Here is a 21,000-nt window from a genome sequence, read left to right as displayed (position 1 = left end):
AGGTTGACAATGGTTTATATCCAATTGGCTTATTTAATCTACTTGTAAGACCCCAGTAAAGTGCACTACATGTGTCCAGGACCTGTAGGTTAAATACTACTAGTGGGCCTGCAGCACTGATTGTGCCACCCACATTAGTAGCCTCTTAACCATGCCTCAAGCCTGCCATTGCAAGGCCTGTGTGTGAAGTTTCACTTCCACTTGGCATTTAAAAGTACTTTCCACGCCTTAAAACTCCCCTTTTTCTACATATGTCAGCCCAAAGGTAGGCTCTGGATACCCCATAGGGCAGAGTGCTATGTAGATAAAAGGTAGGACATGTGCTTGTGCAGTTTGTGTGTCCTGGTAGTGTAAAACTCCTAAATTCGTTTTTACACTGTTGTGAGACCTTCTCCTTTCATAGGCTAACATTAAGGCTACCCTCATATACTGTGAGTGGTAGATTCTGATCTGAAAGGAACAACAAGGTCATATTTAGTATGGCCAGAATGGTAATACAAAATCCTGACTGGTGAAGTTGGATTTAATATTACTATTTTAGAAATGCCACTTTTAGAAAGTGAGCATTTCTCTGCACTTAAATCCTTCTGTGCCTTATAATCCACGTCTGGCTGGGTTAGTTGACAGCTCCCTTGTGCATTCCACTCAAACAAACCCTAAACACAGGATGCTCAGTCACACTTGCACACATCTGCATATTGAATGGGTCTTCCTGGGCTGGGAGGGTGGAGGGCCCGACACTTACATATCAAATGACAGCATGTCTGGAATAAAGCCATGCACGGTCCAGGTCTCACCCGAAACTCTGCTCCGCAGCTCTGCATGCACACCACTTGTCATCCCCTCTTGTTCCAAAGGTGGCCATCAGCGTCGTCAGCCCTGTGGCAAAGCTCACAGAGCTGCAGGTTCAGGACATTGGTGGACAAGATGCACTTATCAGTGCTATTCCATGAAGGGACTACAATTCCCATGTTTTTTAGAGGCAGCAGCCATCTTGGGGTGTGGCAGGCCAAAAACAACTAGGTCGTACTCGTAGCGAATCCAATTTTGGAGGAAGTTATTACTTCCAAAAGGTAAAGCACCCCTTAGCACAACGAGCAAAGTGTTTTCAGCTTCTAGAGTACAGTGGCCTTGGGGGCAACAATCAAAGGCATTTCAGAGCACAGGTGCAAAGCGATCTTTGCACAGCAATTCAAGCGTTTCAGTTCACAAATGCAAAGCGCTCTAGGCACAGCAATTCAAGCGCTTCTGTTCACAGATGTAAAGCGCTCTTGGTACAACATTTCAAGTGATTCAGTTCACAGATGTAAAGCGCTCTTGGCACGGCAATTCACAGGAGTAAAAGGTTCTTGGCTCAACAAATCTAATTGATCCAAGCCACTTGAGTAAAAGCGCCCCCTTAGCATAAAGAGCGTAGCGCTTTAAGGCAAGACACGTAAAAGCGCTTCCTGGTATTATAAGTAAAGCGCTTCAAGTTCAATGAGTATAAACTTTTCGGCCTTTATAGTTGTGAATCTGAAAGTATTTTTGGAGATAAGCAAATCATAGTTTTCATTGTTCTTTGAAAAGCTTACGATGTGAAAAGCATATTTAATTCTTTGAGATTTTCTAGGTCATGATCAAAGGTTTATGTTGTGAATGCATAGATGTTACAGGATTGATATTTTGAGTATTATCATAGTCCAACGCTCTGGTCATCGCTTGATTCTGAGGTCATAGTTTACTCTTGTTCCATATTTCAAAGAAGGAGGCTTTGCCCTCATTTAAAAAAGGGGTCTCCATCTGATATCGCGGAGACGCATTTAGTCAAGAGTCTATTGATGAGTTACATTTCTATGAATGAGTAAATGCATATATTTGTTCTAACCTTTTCTTTTCAGATCTCTCTCCCTGCTGTTCCCTATCCTAATTCCTTCCCCCCCTCCCCCCGACTGGCTTCATCATAACTCTGTACTATAATAGCTTTCTGAGATGGCAACGCCGAAAGGTGGGCCTTTTGTTCAGCGACGTGCAGATCCCGAGGAAAGGACACTGACACAGCAGCCTGCCCTCACACAAAGGACTGCCACACCCCCTACTGGGACCCTGGCAGAAAGGATGGAACTGAGAGGGACCTTGTGCACTTTTAAGCTACTCTTTGAAGTCTCCCCCATTTCAAAGGCACACTTGGGTACTTAGGCAGGGTCTCTGACCCTACCAACTCAGACATTTCTAGACAAGATACCACTGAAGAAACCCTGAACCAGAACATGCAACCTGCCAAAAGGAACTGCCTGGCTGCCCAAAGAACTCACTTGTCTGCTTTTCTGCAAAGGACTGCTGCCCTGCTGCTTTCCTGTCCTCTGGCTCTGCTGAGAAGTGCTCTCCAAGGGCTTGCCTCCTGTTCCCTGAAGCATCAGGAACAAAAAGACTTCACCTTTGCAAAAGAACTCCATGTGCTGTGAAAATCGACGCACAGCCTGCCTCACAGTGAGAAAATCACTGCACGCCAAACTGGAACGACGCAGCACCAGCGTTGTGACCGGTAATTCGACGCATGATCAACACAAAGCTGAGCCAGAACGACACAGCCCAACTTCCTGAGAGGAATCAAAGCATTGCCTGCCGTGAAGAAAAAGTTTCCACACATCACACACCGGATCAATGCAGCCCGTGTGACTTTGTGCTGCACGCCCAGGATTTCAACACATCGCCCCCGGGGCATCCAAAAACCCTGCAACCCAAAGAGGATCCCAGTCGGCGCACAGGAAATCGACACAAAGCCTGCCCTGCGTGATAACTCAACGACGAATCTTCTGCGTGTGCCGGAAAAATCAACACACACCTCCCAGTTTTCCATGCAACTCCTCCTCTGTGGTCCCTTGCAGAGAATTTGAACTCAAACCAGGTACTTTGTGCTTGCAAGAGACATTTGTTGCTTTTTAAAGTCTAAAGAGACCATCATTTTTACAGTGATATTTCAATGTATACTTATTGATCGTTTTGACCTGTATTTATCCAAATAAATATTATATATTTTTCTAAACACCGTGGGGTGTATTTTTGTGGTATTCTACTGTGTTATTGCATGATTCATTGCACAAATACTTTACACAGTGCCTTCTAAGTTAAGCCTGACTGCTCAGTGCCAAGCTACCAGAGGGTGGGCACAGGATAATTTGGATTGTGTGTGACTTACCCTGACTAGAATGAAGGTCCTTGCATGGATAGGGGGTAACCTGACTGCCAACCAAAGACCCCATTTCTAACAATGTACAATAGTGCTTCAGCTTGGATACTGGTTGGAGCAGTATATATGTCTCAAGATGACAGACAATACTGCTAACAGTTAAGAGGATATAAGTAACTGAAAGAAAATTAGATTTTGAGAATGAATCCCTGTCTAAACAAAATCATGATAAAGCTGTGGGTAGGATCTTGCATATTTTCACCCAGAATTAATTCACGTTTAGTTACCCGTGAGTCCTAGAACTTTTGTTTCAACTCTAGCATGGACCCATCACATAAGCATTAAATTGAACTCGCTTGGATACCAGGTCTCCAATTCGTCACAAACCTGGCGACAAGGAAAAAGTTAACAACTTTTTACACAACAGAGTCAGGACTAATTAAATGAAAGAGTAATTTCAAATGTCAAAACAATGCAGTCAGCTGCCTGGGAATCAACAGATTTTATACATCAGTTATTCACTGGTTCAATTTGTAACAAGTAGAAAATCTCTTTTGAAGGAGAATATGCTTGATACAAAAGAGACTTCCCAATGTTTACTGGGTTTCTGGCACATTAAATTCCCCAACTCGGCTAAAGTTGTGTTTTACTCATTGGAGTGGATTGCCATTAAAAAAAAATATATAAAAAAAAATAAAAAAGACACTAAGCTTTGTCAAATTAAAACACCAAATTGAGCAAGCATTAGCAAACCCATTGATCTGGGTATAATGTGCTAAACAATGGAGCTATAGCACATTCGAGTGAGACACAGGTGGGAGCCAAGGAGTAACGGTCAAAGACAATTACAGTACTTAAGTAGTCCTTCACACATTTCAATGAAATCACTCTAGTAAAAGGCAGAATCATAAATCCAAACAGCCAATAGAGGCAGGTGACAGATGAACACTCACAGCGCTTAACCAAGAAATGACTGATCTTTTTCAAACCAATGGTTGAAAAAGTCCAGTTAAAGAAAGCAAATGATTAAAAACATCGCCCACTCAGTGTTTACTGCTAGCAATAGGTCCTTTGACATTCATGCTACCAAAACCCAGACCTAAAAATTTTCTTGAGGTAACCTTAAAAGCCCTCTAAAAAAAATGATCATGCAGTTATTAACCTTAGTAAATCCATGCAAGTCCTATTATAGTCACATTAACAAATATCAAAAAGCATATTTTTGTTAAAAGTACTCAAAAAAACACCAACATAGACCACATACTGTCAGTCTACTTCTCTGATTTCTAGATGTGATTAACAATGATCCCATCAAATTACAGCGAGCTAGGCAAACAAGCCATAGCTTAACTGAACTGTAGTCCATATTAAGTGGGAGCCAAAGACAATGCAAGCAGGTATGTGGTAATAGTATTCTCAGCAAATTGCATTTTCAAATTCGAACAATCCTTGCAATTTTCAAAATCAGAAGAGTGAAAAGCATCTATGTTGTAAAATGTATAAATGGCAAAGAAAGTGTGGCCTGTACTTTTATGACTCCAATCGTCTGCTACTGAATGTACAGCAATATTTTTTCTATCAACTTGGTACAAGGTAGGGGAGGGGGATCTACCTCAATGGAACAAATACTAACTCTAAATATGGGAGGTTCTTCATGGCAGATAGGTTACGCATACAAGAGAGTTTGGCTGGATTCAAGAACATTCATCAGGACCTTATGAAATGCTGAACTGGAGGAGTCAGAACAAGGGGTAGAAAAAAATGCTTCAGCCAATACTTGTCCAAAACTGGCAGAGGCTGCAAAGAATCTGCCATCTCCTGAAGTTGGAAAGCAGTGCGGGTGGCACCAATACACCCTTCAGAACTTTCTTGTGGAAGATGTTGATTTTGTTAAACAAGGATGCCATCTTCCTAGAAACCTTTTTCAATTTCTTACCAAAACAGTCTAAATTTTGACCCTTGTGCTGATAGTCTGCATTATCACCTGCCCACCTCCGGCACCTTTTATTTGCACCAGTTCACACTTATCGCAGATGTGTCTCAACTTCCAAATACCTTATAAAACTAAAGTGATGATGATACAGACAGCAAACATTCCCATTTTTATAGGGCCCAAAGATGTTCTTTCAGAGATCTAACTTCCTCTAAAAACACACAAAAAACAAAAATCTGAGAAAAGATTTGAAAAACAAAGTGAAATCTGTTAACGGACCACACTTTAATCTGATCAAAAATAATAAATCAGTGCTGGTCAGGGACTTCTGGGCACACAATCAATTAGTTACAAGCGAGCAGTTCTGCAGCAGACACCTTGAGGGTATAACCTAGTTGTAGTAAAGAACCAAAGCATATGGAAGTTTTGAAGATCAGCAACCTGCAGGAAACAAAAAAGGCATTCTAGGGTTGAGTATACTGCAGCCCTTATGGGTAGGACAACGACAATGTTTTAGGCCATATTGCAATTAAGATCTGAGCACTAATCTCTCACATACCATCCCCCATCACAACATAACCACACCTTGAAAGTCTTAATGTCACGCGGAAATCATTCCCATATCATCAAATCAATAACCCCATTCAAAAGACACACTCAACACAGTGTAGCTTCCTTTCCTCGTGGGTAAGCACTTCAGTGCCCAAAACTTTAGTACCAAGCTTTATATGACTAACAAGTTACAATATCAAAGCTCTCTGTCAATGCAAACGTATGTCAGTAGGTCCTTACGCCACAAACAATGTGGCTAAAAGCTATTTTAATACTTATCCTTAGTCTTTATGTCTTACTGAGCAGAGGTCTCTGCCAATGCACTACCATCTTGAAAAATACCTAAACCCAATGAACCTACACCCCAACAATTATTTTTTTTTTCTTTTATTTTTTTACATAAACCGCTTCCTGTTGAATAAACTCATAAGGCCATTTTCCCACCTGCATCTTATAAAATTCCACCTGCAGAGGGAGTCACCGGTATGACTCTGCCTAGGAACTTATAACAGCACAGTAACGGAGTGTTGTCTCCGCCAATCAGTGACACACTCCACAAGATACACGTAGGGTATCACTTACTGCAAAATATTAAGTGACCAGACAGAGTAGATCTGAAATAAAGTTAAAGGTAGGTTTTGGAGAAATGTGTAAGGTGTTTCTCACGGGGCTCAGGTGGTCAGGGAAAAGCTGGACTAAGACTAAACAAATTCACAATCAAATTGTTAATTATAAAGCACTGCTTGTCATCCAAGCGGGTAAGAAGGCGCTGTGCCATGTTGCAGTCCTTTACGAAACAATGGAAGCAGAGTAACTCTTCTTTCACAGGGCTCGAAAAATCCACTCGACCACTCGCATTGGCAAGTCTTATTTGCTCAGGTCGAGCTATTTTTTTTAATACTTACTCCTCCCTTCTGGTAAGTTGACACTGAACAGGTGTTCTGTTCAGTTGAAAAGTGGGGGGGCTATAAAAGATGCCTTTAAATCTTGTTCTTATGTCACATTTGCTATGTGTTCAAAAAGGTCAAAAGTCATTTATTCTTACAAATGATTTTCCTTCTGAGTGCAGAGTTCCATGACTTTGTAAGGTGAACTGTGTGACCTGCTGCTTAGAATGTAAAATAAAATCTCAGTTTTTTCCTAACACACAGCATTTAAATGACTAAGTTAACTGTGCAAACATCTTAAAATATATTTCAGTAGTTGTGAAAGCCCTTTTTTAAAATATTTCTGTGTGATGAAAAAATATTTTACTAGGATGAAAATAAATCAGAATACTTTACATGTTGATGTGCAGAGGATATGTTTTCTGAAAACCAATTTTCACTGATAGTTAATGCACTTTATAGTTTTCTCAGTAAAGCTGCAAGTTAGGAGAGGTTCTTGGACATTTCTTGGAAAGTTACTGTGTGTAGATGGCAATATGTTACCACATCATGGATTAGTAATATATTTTTTAAGATTGAGTGTTTAAACAAACTGAGAAACATTCCTGCCTTGATGGCAATGTTGTTAGTAAACTAGTACTAGGTTATGTGGGCTAGATTCTTGTGATGCATGCAGCAAATTTGAGTCTACTTAATCAAACAAGAGGGTTTTTTGTACACATATTTGAAGGCGCAATCATATGTGAGAATTAAGAAAAATGTGACTCTAAACTATTTGCCTAGGATCACACAATTTGGGACCTGTTTGCGGGTCAAGTTAGGTTGAGTAGATTATTTAAGTTACTCGACTTGCAGGTCTAGTAAAAACTTTAGGATTTTTCCAGCCCTGTTTCACAACACGTGCTAATTTTTTCTCTGAAACATCAATTACTATTAATAATGAAACTGAAGGTTTTCTGGCAAGAATAGATTAGGAGGGTGCATTCTTATAGTATTTATATAATGCTTACTACCCCTGAAGAGGCGTTGAAGAGCATAGGTCTCTGGGATCTAGGAAAGTATTGGCCTTGCATCGATGTTTGAGGACAGCATGGTAACCTACATATGTCAGGGCAGCAACCAACCAAGTCCTTTTTCAACCACACACAAGGTACCAGTCTGGCTATGGTCAGAGTCACAACACAGCTAGTGCTTACCTGAATGGTATTAATCTGGCTGCAGTGGCTTGAAGTGGGGCATGGGACGCAAACCCATGTTGATGTCATTCGTCCTAGCAGATGGAATCTAGGCCTTTTAAAGATGGTGTAGTTCTTAGTCAGATTGCCAGCCTTGGTTGCTCTTCTACTGGATTCACTGTTCATGGGCTGTATTTGGCATTATCATTCAGTACCTTAAAAAGAAATGTGCCTCTGCTGGTGCCTATGACACCAAGTTCAATTTGTATAATTTTACACATCTCACATTTTGCCTGGTCACTATTAAAACACTCGTAACATTAGTAGCTCGGAATTATTTTCACTTGTACATAAGTAGCTCTTACTACTGAAAAGATTCGAGACCCCTGTACTATACTAATGCCAGAATACAATTAATTATAACGCAAGCTCCTAAAGGCCTCATTTGGTGGTTTTGTATTGAAATACTTAGCAATCACACCACACATTTGTGTTGTAGAGAGTATGGCAGACGACTTCTTTAGAATGTCTAACCACCTTGTTTTAGAGTTTATCCAGTGCGATGTGAAACAAAGATTTCTAATTAAAGGGGGACAAAAAAAAAAAAAAAAAAAAAGAAGAACTTTCACTGTGGCATTTTACTGAACGACCAGAAACACCAATCAAACCTCACAGCTAGACAAGCATTACTCTGGTACTGTAAAACAAAGTTACTGGAGCAAAAGCACCTCATTGGCCCACTCCAGCATCAACTTGTTAACCCAAAAGCTTATCACAGATTTTGTCGTACAACAGACTCCTTTAAGTTATTACTGAAAAGATCACAAAAACTAAAGTAGTTCTCTTTATGGTGAACTGGAGGAGAAAAGAAAAAAATAAGCATTTACAAACGAAAAAGGTACAGCTCGTCCTAATCTGCGGCCCAAAACTCCAGTATCAAAGAAATATATATCCAGGGTTTCAGGAAAGCAGTTGGCTACGCAGAAACACTAGTGTGCACATTATTAAGTATTTTCACCAGCACTGGTTTCTACTCTGTCCCTGGGACTGATCGAATTTTAGTATACATTCGTCCAAAGTACTATCATATACCATAGCTACAAACAATGTCAGAATTAGCACTATAGAGCCAGGGTCGGCCTTGTACCCCAGTTTTACTGCAACACATCCTGGATGCCACGAATAAGCCAAAGATTATCCCCACAGTGCAAGATCAACCACCACGGTTGCAATATTCCAGGAACTCACTATTATGCCAGGGCCATTATTTCAATAGGAAATTACATCATGCCAGGGATGCACGCATGTTCTTTTCAAAGCTTCCTTTTTCCTAATACCTCAACTGCCTCGCTCTACAAGGCCTGGGAAAAGGCTATACAGCTTTTGCAGGCTGGAACTGAAGGAGCCAGATTTATTTTACCTCTTTGGGTAAAAGAGGGGGGGGGGAGAATGACTGTGTGCTCCATGCGCTCAATGCGAAGGCATGGAGAAGGATTAGTCCTCCACTCAGTCTGGAGAGCATGAGGCGGAGGGCAGTCCTGATGTATGTTGGAGGGTATAGAGAACGAATAGGTCAGTCGGGCAGAAGGGTCAGTAATACCCAAAGTCAAACCTTCAGCACTGCTGGGTTCCTCCCCTCGCTTGGCAATGGGGCCTTGTTCAACAAGGCAACATAGAATATAGTTGTTTATTAGAAGAATTGCATATAGTTTAAGCTGGGAGCACTACTGTGCGGCAGCATTAAGGTCAGACCTAACACTAATCATTACAAACTTCTTGCCAAATTAACAACATACACTTCACACTTGGATACGGAGACACCAATGAATACCCGGTCAGAGCACAAAGCAATATTTAGAAGCAACACTAGAAGTAGTGGCAACACACGAAAACCACTCATTGTGACACTATTTTACCATATTCTTATTAATATGAGTCACTTACCACACATCTATAGGTCATTAATGCATTAATTGCGACTGCCGACTTAACACAGATGGAAACAACAAAACGAGAGCCTAAGATACCGCGTATTTATTCAGATTTGTGCGCTGATCTGAAGAAGTACCCGAGATTCCAGAAGTGCGAAAAAATTCTCAAACTGTAAAACTGGTGAAATCCACACATTTTATCAACTCCTGAGAAACTGGTGGTTTAAAGGCATTCCATATGGTTGGCTCTGGCTAAATAAAGTCTAAGGAGAGCTAGAAGAACAGCACTCGAGTCAGGCAGTTCGTGTGGGTATCTCCGTTCTTGTTTTGACTAAAAACTATACAAACTGCTCACAAACAATAAAAAGTTAACATTTTAGGGGTATGAGTGTGTCAAATTCGCTGCTGCACAAATGTAAGCTAACTTCCACTTACAACGTAGATCTGCCCGTGCATCACCTTCATCACCCAAAACATTAACTAGATATCAGACGTACAGAGGAGGCACGCGAAGCCTATTACATGATCTTGCATGGGACAGTGTGAATGACGTTGTTGCCCTTCTTGGGAGAATAACGCCCTTCGCTCCCAACAGATGTGATCCCGTCAAAACACCAATGAATTGTAATGCTCTGTAGTCTTGCTGTGTCCATTCATTCCACGCATGTTATGGGCACTGCATGAGGGTTTTACAGGACTAGCTGCTGCCTAAAATTAGACAGAATTAGCTCGGCCAGTGAGAAGGAAAAAACACTTTTACACATACTTCTTCCCTGGTCTCTCAAGAATGTTACAACTAAAACGCGTTTGCCACCGAGGATTATTCGTACCACATACCATCTGAAGCTAAGGGCGCAGCAGGAGTTATTTGCATGAAGTGAATGGGGTACTGCCAGGAGCAGCACAAAATAAAACATTTTTCAATCAAGAGCAAAAAAGGTTACAACGCAGCACCAGAAACCTGTGTTGATATGGAGAGGAAAGTCCAAGTCTCTGGTAGCCTGCCCGTCCCCATCACCCATACAAGAGTCTCACCTGAGAACCTATGCACTGTCATTTGCTAGGCAAGCTCCCAGAAACGAGAGTCCTCGGCCGTGCAGATACAGGAAGGTCACCAGCTACCACCCCCATACAGACTCCACCTTCTTACTCGATAGCGAAAGCCCTAAACAATGTTTCAAGAGGCCTCTGAGCTCCCTCTGACCCACGCATTACTTCCTCCAGAATCACGTCACCAGACCCATCACACGCGGACACTTTCACACGTAAAGCAAAAGCTCGCGCCCACTCACGTCACACACGGCTGCTGCCTGTGCTTTGTGTTCCGTTCTGTTCTTGGGAGGGAAGCTCGTGCCGGTGGTGTACACACCCACTCCACCTGGTGAAGGACGGACTGTGTGCAGGGATGCCAGCACTGCTGCCTGGCGTCGGCGAGTGCGTGACTGAACTCTACACTTCTACTGTCAATCGTCCTGTATCTCTTCAGAAGGCTTACACTACTGCTGAGCCAGCTGCACCGTGCAGTGCGTTAGTGAACTAATGCAAAATACTTTTGTTTTTGTAATAACATCAGTTTAAATGTAGCGATACCGTCAAGACATGCTCGCTTTATAAAAAGGTAGCCTATTAGTGGAGGGTGACACCACTGATTATTTCCCGATTAAATCCAGGAAAATGATTTGAGGAGGGTGGGGGGGGCAAAATTGTAATTCATTGTAAACAGAAGGGTATGCCATTTGTTAAATAAAACATTAATGCTTGGAGTACATACACTACAATAAATTATTAAAGAGAGGAAAGACTTAGAGCAATAGTTGCTGTACTAAATGTAATTAAGTTACCGATTAGAAAAGGACAGCTAGTACTGCCACATATCATCTTTCCTTTGGCACGAATTTATCAGCACTCCGTCGGCTAAGACAGGACCACAGTTAGTGAATTGATGTATTGGGTGTCAACCGAGTAACTCAAAGTCCACCTTTCCAAAAAACTTGTCACAGAGAACGGCGGATAAGCTCTACAGTACTATACCGAAGTCAGTCATCACGTTTATCCACTGAACTGTCATTTTCAAATAGGTAGAGAGCGCACCTGAGTGATTCTTTAGCACTCGGTGCTGCACACATCAGAAACTAGTACTAAACCATGGGAAGGGTTCCTGTCAAGTAAGAAGTAAATTGTCGATCATCACAAGAGTTCTCAATTCACCCACTGAATCATCAAAAACAGCATACTTAGGCCAAGCTTAAGTTTTAGAGCAAGATTAACTTTCAGGGTGGGGCCACGATCGTGTCATCCGTAAGCAGACCTCTGATAGCGATGTGCCACCGAGTTTTAAGTTTGTCAAGCCACTCTATGTCTGATTTAGTAGTAACTATACCTATATCCAGTGTGTCTGTGTTGTTACGTGTGCCACGTTATTCCTGTACAGAGCATACTTTGAACAGTCACCTCCGGGTGTTTATAACGTTTGAGAGCTCTGGGGTGGAGGCTGAAAGCAGTGCGATTATCCGTGTATGGCAGTGGGTAAAAGGATATTCAAAATAATGCTCACCCAGTCCTCGGCCACTCCGCAGAGCAAATGTAATTTATTCCACTTCGAACTGAGATTATGTGCAAATGTGTGAGGGGGTACACAGTTGTCAACATATTGACAAGGCGAAATTAAGTGTACAAAGCTTACAGTTGAGCGGGTGTGCTGTGTTTTGGAGTGGTTACGTGAAGGTAATCCAAAGAAGTGCATTCAGGAGAGAATGAAAAGAGGGCGCAGAAGAGAAAAGAGATTAAGTACACTTCTTTAATGTTTTCCCTCAGCCTTGCAATTTCAGTTTTCAATATTAATTACTTATAACAAAATAATTGCGACTACTCATTGACTAAGCGAGTAGTTATGATTGTTTAGGTGTCTATTGTGTTACATATCTGGATGCAATAACAAAGTTCAGAGAGGAATCAAAATATGATCGCGCTATTGGAATCGCAGACATTTAGTTTAGCTGTTGAAGACATACCCTTATTGACATTGGCCACGCCCTTTTTAAAGAACGCCCCTAAAAGTTTTTTCGTAATGCTTAAAGCCCAGAATGACGTAATCAAATACAATCGTCAACAATAGCCTGGGCTAAAATACGGTTTACCTTATCCCTGCAACAACAATTCATAAACAATACCATTGATTTTTCTGTATAAGTGTAGCTGATGAAGCAAAATACACTTCCTTTCACGTTACGTTCGCCATACACATACAGAGTGCACACATGACAGATGTGCATGCAGGACACTGAACCAATGTCTATTCTGATGGTATACAGCTCAATAAAGACTAACGTAGCAAGTTAACGATCTAATCAATCCAGAAATAAGATTAAGGCAGTAACTCAATTGCTCTTGCAAAGATGACACTAAAAAACGCTTTCAAGTGCCATCGTATCTCGAAGAATACACATGCGGGTACCAACGTGCCAACATACATGCGAGGCGATTTTTATTGGGGGCGGGGGAAGATATATTAAAACTCACAATCAAGAGCATACATTTCAACTTTCATGACGCTTTCCAACGGCACCTGACCTCTAAATACTTCTTAAAACCTCCCAGACATCTTTATTTACCCAGGCGCTAATGAAAGATATCATGCGGTCACTCAAGTGAAGAACGTGAATTCTAAAGGTTAAAAATAGTTTGACTGTTCCGTTTCAAGTTAGGAAAAAAGGCGTACCACCCCCTTTGCATAGTGAGTTCCCTTAACTTATTTATTCTTGTTTTGGCTTCAAATGTTGTGATACGCAGCCAGACACGCTTATGCGGAGACAGCACGTTTCCTGAGTGGTTTCCACAGTGAAATATACATTTGTGTAATAAGGAAAACAATAGCCCATCGGTTCACGCCGCACTATTTGAAATGTAAATAATAAGGGGAAAAAAAAAACAATCCGAGACGGATTAATAGACGCCAACTCTGTTACTAACCGAGGATCGCCTGCCAGATATACTGGTAGACGTCTGTGCCTCCTACAAAAAATGTCATTTTCAAAGCAGGGACATTCTCACATCAATTCACAGCTTCACACACCAACTCATAGCTCTCGCGGACTATCAGCTCAAACTGCCCACAAATAATGTAACTTCTATGATAAAGTCGTGTGCTCAGCATACATATTCAAAATCTGTTCAACCACACCGGTTGATGAACATCTAGAAGCCTTCACCGCAGGATCTCTGCTGCTCAATTGCGCACTCTTTTGAGTTTCCCTCTCAGAAAATTTTCAAAAAGAGTGCCAGGTAGTGTAAGCTCCCCCCACACGCGAGCATCACAGTGAAGGCCTGGGCTCTTGGTAACACCCCCTTCCAGAGAACTTCCCCTCCATCCTGGAACCAGGGATCCGACACCCCCTCTACCCGTCACACGTTCAAAGCTAGTCCCCTTGCTCGCCTGGCACCCCCGACCCCTGCCCTCCCCCACCTGCGCTGGGCTCATACATCCACAAAGCTCCCAGGCTAGAGCCCTCCTACTCCCCCCTCCTTCCCTCCTCTCATTTTCCCCTTCAAAAGATGGCGGGCAGGGAAGAAAAAAAATCCCTCCCGTGAGCAGCGCTCTTCCTGCAGTTCTGGGAGCCATGCACGGAGAGCCTTCCCCCACCTCCCCGCCCCTGCAGCCGCGGCCTGCTCAGCCCCCAGAACAGCGGACACAGCGCAGGAGATCCGCCGAGGGATGCCCGCTTCGGAGGGGAACAGAGCGCTCTGGCATAGGCTCTCGGCCACTCCGAAGCGCGCCCGGGCGGCGCTTTGTTACATCGTTGCGGCGCACAAAGGCTGCGCGGACGCAGTGTCCGGGGCTCCCTCCGCCCGGACCGCGGCGGCTCCGTATGCCTCTGGGGGTGGGGCCCGCGCGCACCCGTCCGCCCCTGCCCGTACGTAAATAGACATATATTACTTGCACCCCCGGCCGCTCCCGCGCCGTGCGCCTCGCGCTCCCTCCAGTTGCTGTTCTTTTTATCCTCGCCGAAGCAGCATAACAGACGCGCTCCTTTGGACCACAGAGCGCCTGCGCAGCATTAGTCCGAACGCACGCTGGGAAATGAAGTCCCACATATGGTTACGGCGTAATGCCACACGACGTCTCAATCGGGAGGAGGACTACAAGTCCCAGGTTCCTCCAAACCGCTCGCCCCTTCTCGTCGCTCTTTGCCAGGAGGGCCTGAGAGCAGGAAGGGGTTGGCGGTTAGTGTATTGGGGTTCTAGGCGCCATTAATACATACTGCCCAAAACCTCTACTTTCGGCAGTGCCCAAGCACAGCCTGTGACTTTACAGTGCACAGCGTGGATGAGCTTAGAGTGTACAGTTTAGAACAGGAGAGACGCAGCGCGATCTACTACCACGGGGTCCAAACTTCTGCAGAGGTAAAACAGGACAGTTCTTAAAGCGGCAGTGGTGGCGTACCCTCAGACCGTACTGAGATGGCTGGCGAACAGGAGAGGTCGATCTAACCTCTGCGGTCCACATTTCCAGCCTATAAGTGTAAAACAATGCAGCCCTTAAAATGCCAGATGTGGCGAGTGCCCGGCGGCACCGTGGACTGCCAGTGGTGGAATACCGAAGACGGCACCATAGAACACTTTAGGTCATCCACGTAAACGCATTCTTTTTTTTCTATTTCAGTCTCTAGCTGGGAAGGCTATTGCAACGCCCTCCAACAAAATGAATAAAAAATACAATCCATAGGCGAGTCCAAGAAAAAATAAGAAAGAAATCTGTCCACTTTGTTCATCAGTAGAAATACTAATATTCATGTCTTGCGAGAAAATGTCTTCCAACAAACGGAAGAATACAAATGATAAAACCTCATTACCCTACAGTATTCTCAATTACATTGAAATTAAGAATTGGGTGCCAAAGTAAGCCTGTGTTAATTGGTAAATCCTCTGTGCTTGCCCCCCCCCCCCTACATAATAGGATTTCAGACCTTAATTGTTAGACCTGACAGCCTCAGGGTGGCCTTCCCCCCCCCCCCCCCCCCCCCAACTTTTTGCCTACCTGAATATCCTCCATTTCCTGATCTCGTTTTTACTGTCTTGATAATACTGGCTCATACCCAATAGGCATATTTTATTCAATTACAAGTCCCTAATAAAGTACACTACATGTGCCCAGGGCCTGTAAATGAAAGGCTAATAGTGGGATTGCAGCACTTATTGTGCCACCCACTTAGGTAGCCCCCTTAACCATGTCTCTGGCCTGCCATTGCAGAGTTTGTGAGTGCAGTTTTACACTGCTGTTTCAGCCTGGCAAGATAAACCTTGCCAGACCTAAACCTTCCCTCTTTAGGTCAATCATAGCAGCAGGCAAGCGCTGCCTTTCGACCTGTTGTGAACTATTAATGTGGGCTTTAACCACTCCCATCTCACACCCATCACTTTAATTCGTTCCTGGGCCTGCTTTTCAAAAATCCCTTGATGATATTGGTAAATGCTTTACATTTGTCCCACCTTGAGGCTGGTTTGTTACCACCTCGGAGAACGACCCTGTTACATGGATTATTGCACGATCAGCCAGATAGCTTAGTGTCTGCACACTATTTTTATTTTTGCCTCGCCATTATGCTCAGGGCGTAATGTTGTTTCTTCCTCTTCTGTGGTTTCAGGCATCTTGCTGTTTCTTTGCGATGTCTGTAGGAACTTTTTTTTTTTTTTTTTTTAAAGTATTATGTAGTGCAAACTCAACTCAAAGGTATGGAGTGCTTTATTTTTATTTTTTGCAGTTTTATATAACACAAACTTGATACAAAATTATTACACTGCTTTTCATAGGCACTGGTTACACAAGAACACATTCATTTTTGGTAGCAAGTGGCGATTAAGGGGCAGATGTATCATGAATGCATCTTGCAAGTCGGAAACAGTAATTTTTAAGAAATCGCTATTTCTGATTCGCAAAATGCAATGTATCCTATTTGCGATTCGGTAATAGCAATTTCTTAAAAATCACAAATGCTATTACCGAATCGCAAATTGCGATACAGCCCCCATTCGCATCTATGGGCCTGTAGGCCCATATTTGCGAATATTTTGCATGTCCCAAATTGCGAATTCCTAACTGGAATTCACAATTTTTGGAAATGCAAAGTCCAGGGTGCTGGGGGCCTTAGGCCCCCTCTGCTGCACCCCCAGAATATTTTCTTACAACATGTAATGTGCACACATGCCAAAAGGGCATGTATGCTTTACATGTAAATTTTAAAAATGCATTTTAAAAATTTGCACATAGTTACCACCAAGTTTAACTTGGTGGTAAATAGCGATTCTTTAATGCCCAATTCGCATTAAGGAATTGCTTTTTACATGTGCTTTAGAAATCGCAAATAAGGATTCCTTATTTGCGATTTCTTATTTATTTATTTCTATTTTAGCGATTCCTTAAAATTGCATTCAGAATGCCTTTCAGAAATGGCTTTTTGCATTCGATTTGCCCAGAATCACAGGATGGTGAGCCAGCGCTGAGACTCAAACCGTGTTCCCCAGCTCCAAAGTCAGCAGTGCTGGCCCTTGCGCCACATCCTCTCCCCTAGCGTTCTTTGTCTGGTGGGTGCTGGGCAACCTGGGAATAACTTTTTTTCATATATATATATATAGCACTTGGTAATACAAGTTCTGCCATTTCATAGTGCTGGAAAGCAGATGCCATTCTTAACAAAATTGATATAATTCATTTGCACAAACCTTGATAAGATGAAGAGGTAAAAAAAGCTATGTCAGAATTATTATTTTTTTGCAGTTTTATATAGCGCAAACTCAATACAAAGGTATTACAGCACTTTGCATGAGCACCAGTTACAGTACACAAAATCACATTGTTTTGGTTACATGGGGAGATTAAGTGACTTGCCCAGAATCATAGGATGTTAAGCCGGTGCAGAGACTTGAACAGTGTTCCCCAGGCTCAAAAGTCAGCAGCTCTGACCTGTATGCTACATCCTCTCCCCTAGGGTTCTTTGTCAGGTGTATGTTAGGTCAGTCTGGGAATAACGTGTGTTTTTTCTTTTTTTTTTCCTTTCTTGTTTTTATATATATAGCACCTGGTAATACAGGTTCTGCCATTTCATAGCGCTGCAAAGCAGGTGCAATTCTTAACAAAATTGCTATAAATCATTTGCATCAACCTTGCAGAGATGAATACGAGAAAAAGCTATATCAGGATTGAAATCTGTGAAATTCTCGTTCTGTCAAAACCTCTGCAGTGGGTGCATTAACAAACTGGCTTGAGTAAAGCTTCACACTAGGTGATAGCACATGCTCTTGATAACCTCCAGAGGTTCACCAACCAAGCGCATAAGTTAGTTCTAGGCAAGAAGATGGCGAAAGGTGTCTCCAAAATGGTGGAAAATGAGTCGTAACTCTAGACCCAAGCACTTCACGGCTTCAAGCTTGACAACACAAAACTTCTAGCCTTTGGATGTAAATTGGGCTTCTTCAAGTTAGCGCAAACTCAATACAAAGGTATTATAGCACTTTACATGAGCACCAGTTACATCACAGAAGAACACATTCATTTTTGGTAGCAAGTGGAGATTAAGTGATTTGCCCGGAATCGCAGGATGTTGACCTGGCAACAAAACTTGAACCGTGCTCCCCAGCTCTAGGGTCAGCATCTCTGTCCCCTACGCCACATTCTCTTCCCTACAGTTCTTTGTCTGGTGCCTGTTGGGGCAGTCTAGGAATAACTTGCTTTTTTTTTTTTAATATAGAGCTTGGTAGTACAGGTTCTTCCATGTCATAGCACTGCAAAGCAGGTTTCATTCTTAACAAAATCACTATAATTCATTTGTAGTTAAGCTGCCTGTTATGTTATTCTCTTTGTATACAATCAATGTTTTTAAAATTTAGGCTGGTATGGCCAATGTAGAGTAATAAGTTTAACTTAGAGAAATATAAGGCTGCCCCCTTTTCTTTGCTCCTAATTTTTGACCCCCTCATTTTCTGGGTAAAATACCACGAAAAGCCTCTTTTTGACTTGTTTGGTGCTACAAAGGTTTAGGTAAACACACTAGAAAGGGTTGCATCTCTAGGGTATCACAGCCAGTCTGTAAGAATGAGGCAAAAACACTCCCAAGATGGGGGCCTTGTTGTGTCTTCTCTTCAGCGACAGGCCTGTGAGGATTGCTGTGGTACCTGGCATACATCCACTACAATCCAAACCAAAACACATATATAAAAGATAATGTCATTTACAAAACCAATAGCTCTAACTCTGACAAATGCAAGACTTATATGCATTGCAAATGCTTGTCATACATATGTCACCGCTAAGGTAGGCACTATGTGACACACAAGCAGGGTGCAAAGTATTCAATAGGCAAGACATGTACTTCTAAATTTTACATGCCCTGGTAGTGAAAAACTCCCAAATTCGTTTCTCACTACAGCAAGACCTATCTCTCCCACAGGATAGCACTGGGGTTACCTTATCACATCTTGTAAGCGGATTCACACTCTGGAAGAGATAAGTTTATCACGTTTAGCATCTCTGGACATACAATTTAAAATCACACTTCATGGAGAAGTCCGACTTTAAATTTCAGTTCCGAAAATGCCTCTTTTAGAAAGTTGGCATTTTCTAACATTAAACTCAATCTGAGGAGAGTCACCATTACAAAAACCAGCAAGGGACAAGGTGGTATGCAACTTCAAACACAAACAAGACTCCCTTGTTGTGATTCTTTACGTCGCAAGCACTCTACCTACTTGTAACCCTAGGATTCCCAACCATTATATGTGTTACACATTTGCTCAGAACCCATCATAAACACTAGTATACACATGCAAACTACTATTCCCCGATATATAATCTATATCGTCACAAATAACTGTCTCACTGTATTGTTCTAACATATTCATTTATTTATAGAGCCAATCTTTTAATTTACTTCAAAACATCATCCATATCATTACAATTGTAATTGCATCGATAAAAACCTTATCATAGTGATAAATCATATGATAAGGTCTATAAATACATATGTTTATAACAATACAGTGAGAGAGTTATTTGTGACAATATATACACACCTCTGACACCACCAACTCAGTACACTTCTGGATCTGTGGATACTTTGCCAGGAAGAAGGACTGCTATGCTGCTACAAGGAATGTCGCTCTGTTGAACTGCTACCCGCTGGACTTCTGCTTTGCTAAGATGACTTGCCTGCCCAAATGCCTGGGTTTGAGAAGGTCTGGACCTGCATCTCTCCATCCCAGAACCAAAGTGACTCCAAGGGCTTGCTGGCTTGCCTCCAGTTCCAAAGCTTCAGGGAAATCAAATACTTCCCTCCCACCTACAAACAGCACCTGGACTTTGCTCTCTGCAAGTCTTGCTTTGCCATGTGGTGCCAATCCAGTCCAAGGCCTTTGGAAGTGAGTATAAAGTTGTGCATCTGCCAGAACCTTTGCATCCACGCCGTTGCACCGATTTGAACTGACGCATCACATGCTGCTAGATTGGGATCGACTCATCACAGCTGCTGGAGGAACCGGACCAGCACATCACCCTTGGAACTGTTGCATCGCCTCAGGACACCACTGTTTCGTAAACCAACGCATTGCTGTCACTGCATGGAGAAGATCAACATATCGCTCCTCCAGTGTGAATTAACCTGGTGCATCATATTCAGAACCAGCACATTGCACTCAGAATCAATGCATTGCCGCAGTTGCTTGGAGAGATCCGGTGGAACCCCCAACTGCATGGGGATTATATATGCATCTCATGTCGCAACAAGAATTAAGGTAGTGTTGCTCGGCAGGCAATGAGTGGATCCTGTAGCCGGCCTGCGCTCCTCTGCAGGCGGCCTGAACTTTTGACTTTAGCCTGGCCAGTACAACCAGATATCCCAATAGGCACTTATTGCTTCTAAGCACTACTTGCACATTTATTCTTCGAATATTAATATCTTGATCTCTATTTATTGGATTCTTGTCGTTTTGATCTTGTTTCGCTCATAAAAAATATTTCCTATTTTTCTAACCTGGCGTGGAGTCTTTTTGTGGTGTTTTCAGTGCATTATTGTTTGAAGCGTTGCACAAATACTTTACACGTTGCCCCTTAAATTAAGCCTGACTGCTCTGTGCCAATCTACCAGCGGGTAGCAGGTGTACTTGACTAGGATTGCAGTTCCTGCTTTGACAAGGTGCATACCTCTGCCAGCCAGAAACCAAATTTCTAACAATGATCTGAAGAGAGAGCATGAGAATAGGATATTTTGGATTTTTTTTAAATTGAAGTCATGGTGCCTGTATTTGAGATCATACACACTAAATACTGAATTTAGGCATGTCCAGGCTTTCAGCAGAAGGAGCGGAA

At 42.6% G+C, this 21,000-nt stretch overlaps 1 protein-coding gene across 4 annotated transcripts in view; it reads right to left on the bottom strand.

The window, feature by feature from the left end:
• Nucleotides 1-14,700, bottom strand: part of BRD3 (bromodomain containing 3) — a 506,564-nt gene extending 491,864 nt beyond the window's left edge. Inside the window, exon 1 of one of the 4 annotated variants that reach the window (XM_069241568.1) lies at nt 14,581-14,700. The gene's annotated coding sequence lies outside the window, so the exon portion shown is untranslated. The remainder of the gene's footprint in view (nt 1-14,580) is intronic. The other 3 variants (XM_069241563.1, XM_069241564.1, XM_069241567.1) reach the window with 3 other exon arrangements.
• Between the last annotated feature and the right edge of the window lie 6,300 nt (nt 14,701-21,000).

The sequence above is a fragment of the Pleurodeles waltl genome, chromosome 6 (assembly GCF_031143425.1).
Source record: "Pleurodeles waltl isolate 20211129_DDA chromosome 6, aPleWal1.hap1.20221129, whole genome shotgun sequence".
Taxonomy (NCBI): Eukaryota; Metazoa; Chordata; class Amphibia; order Caudata; family Salamandridae; genus Pleurodeles; species Pleurodeles waltl.
The sequence above is the reverse complement of the archived record's forward strand: the minus strand, read 5'-3'. Positions and strand labels throughout refer to the sequence as shown.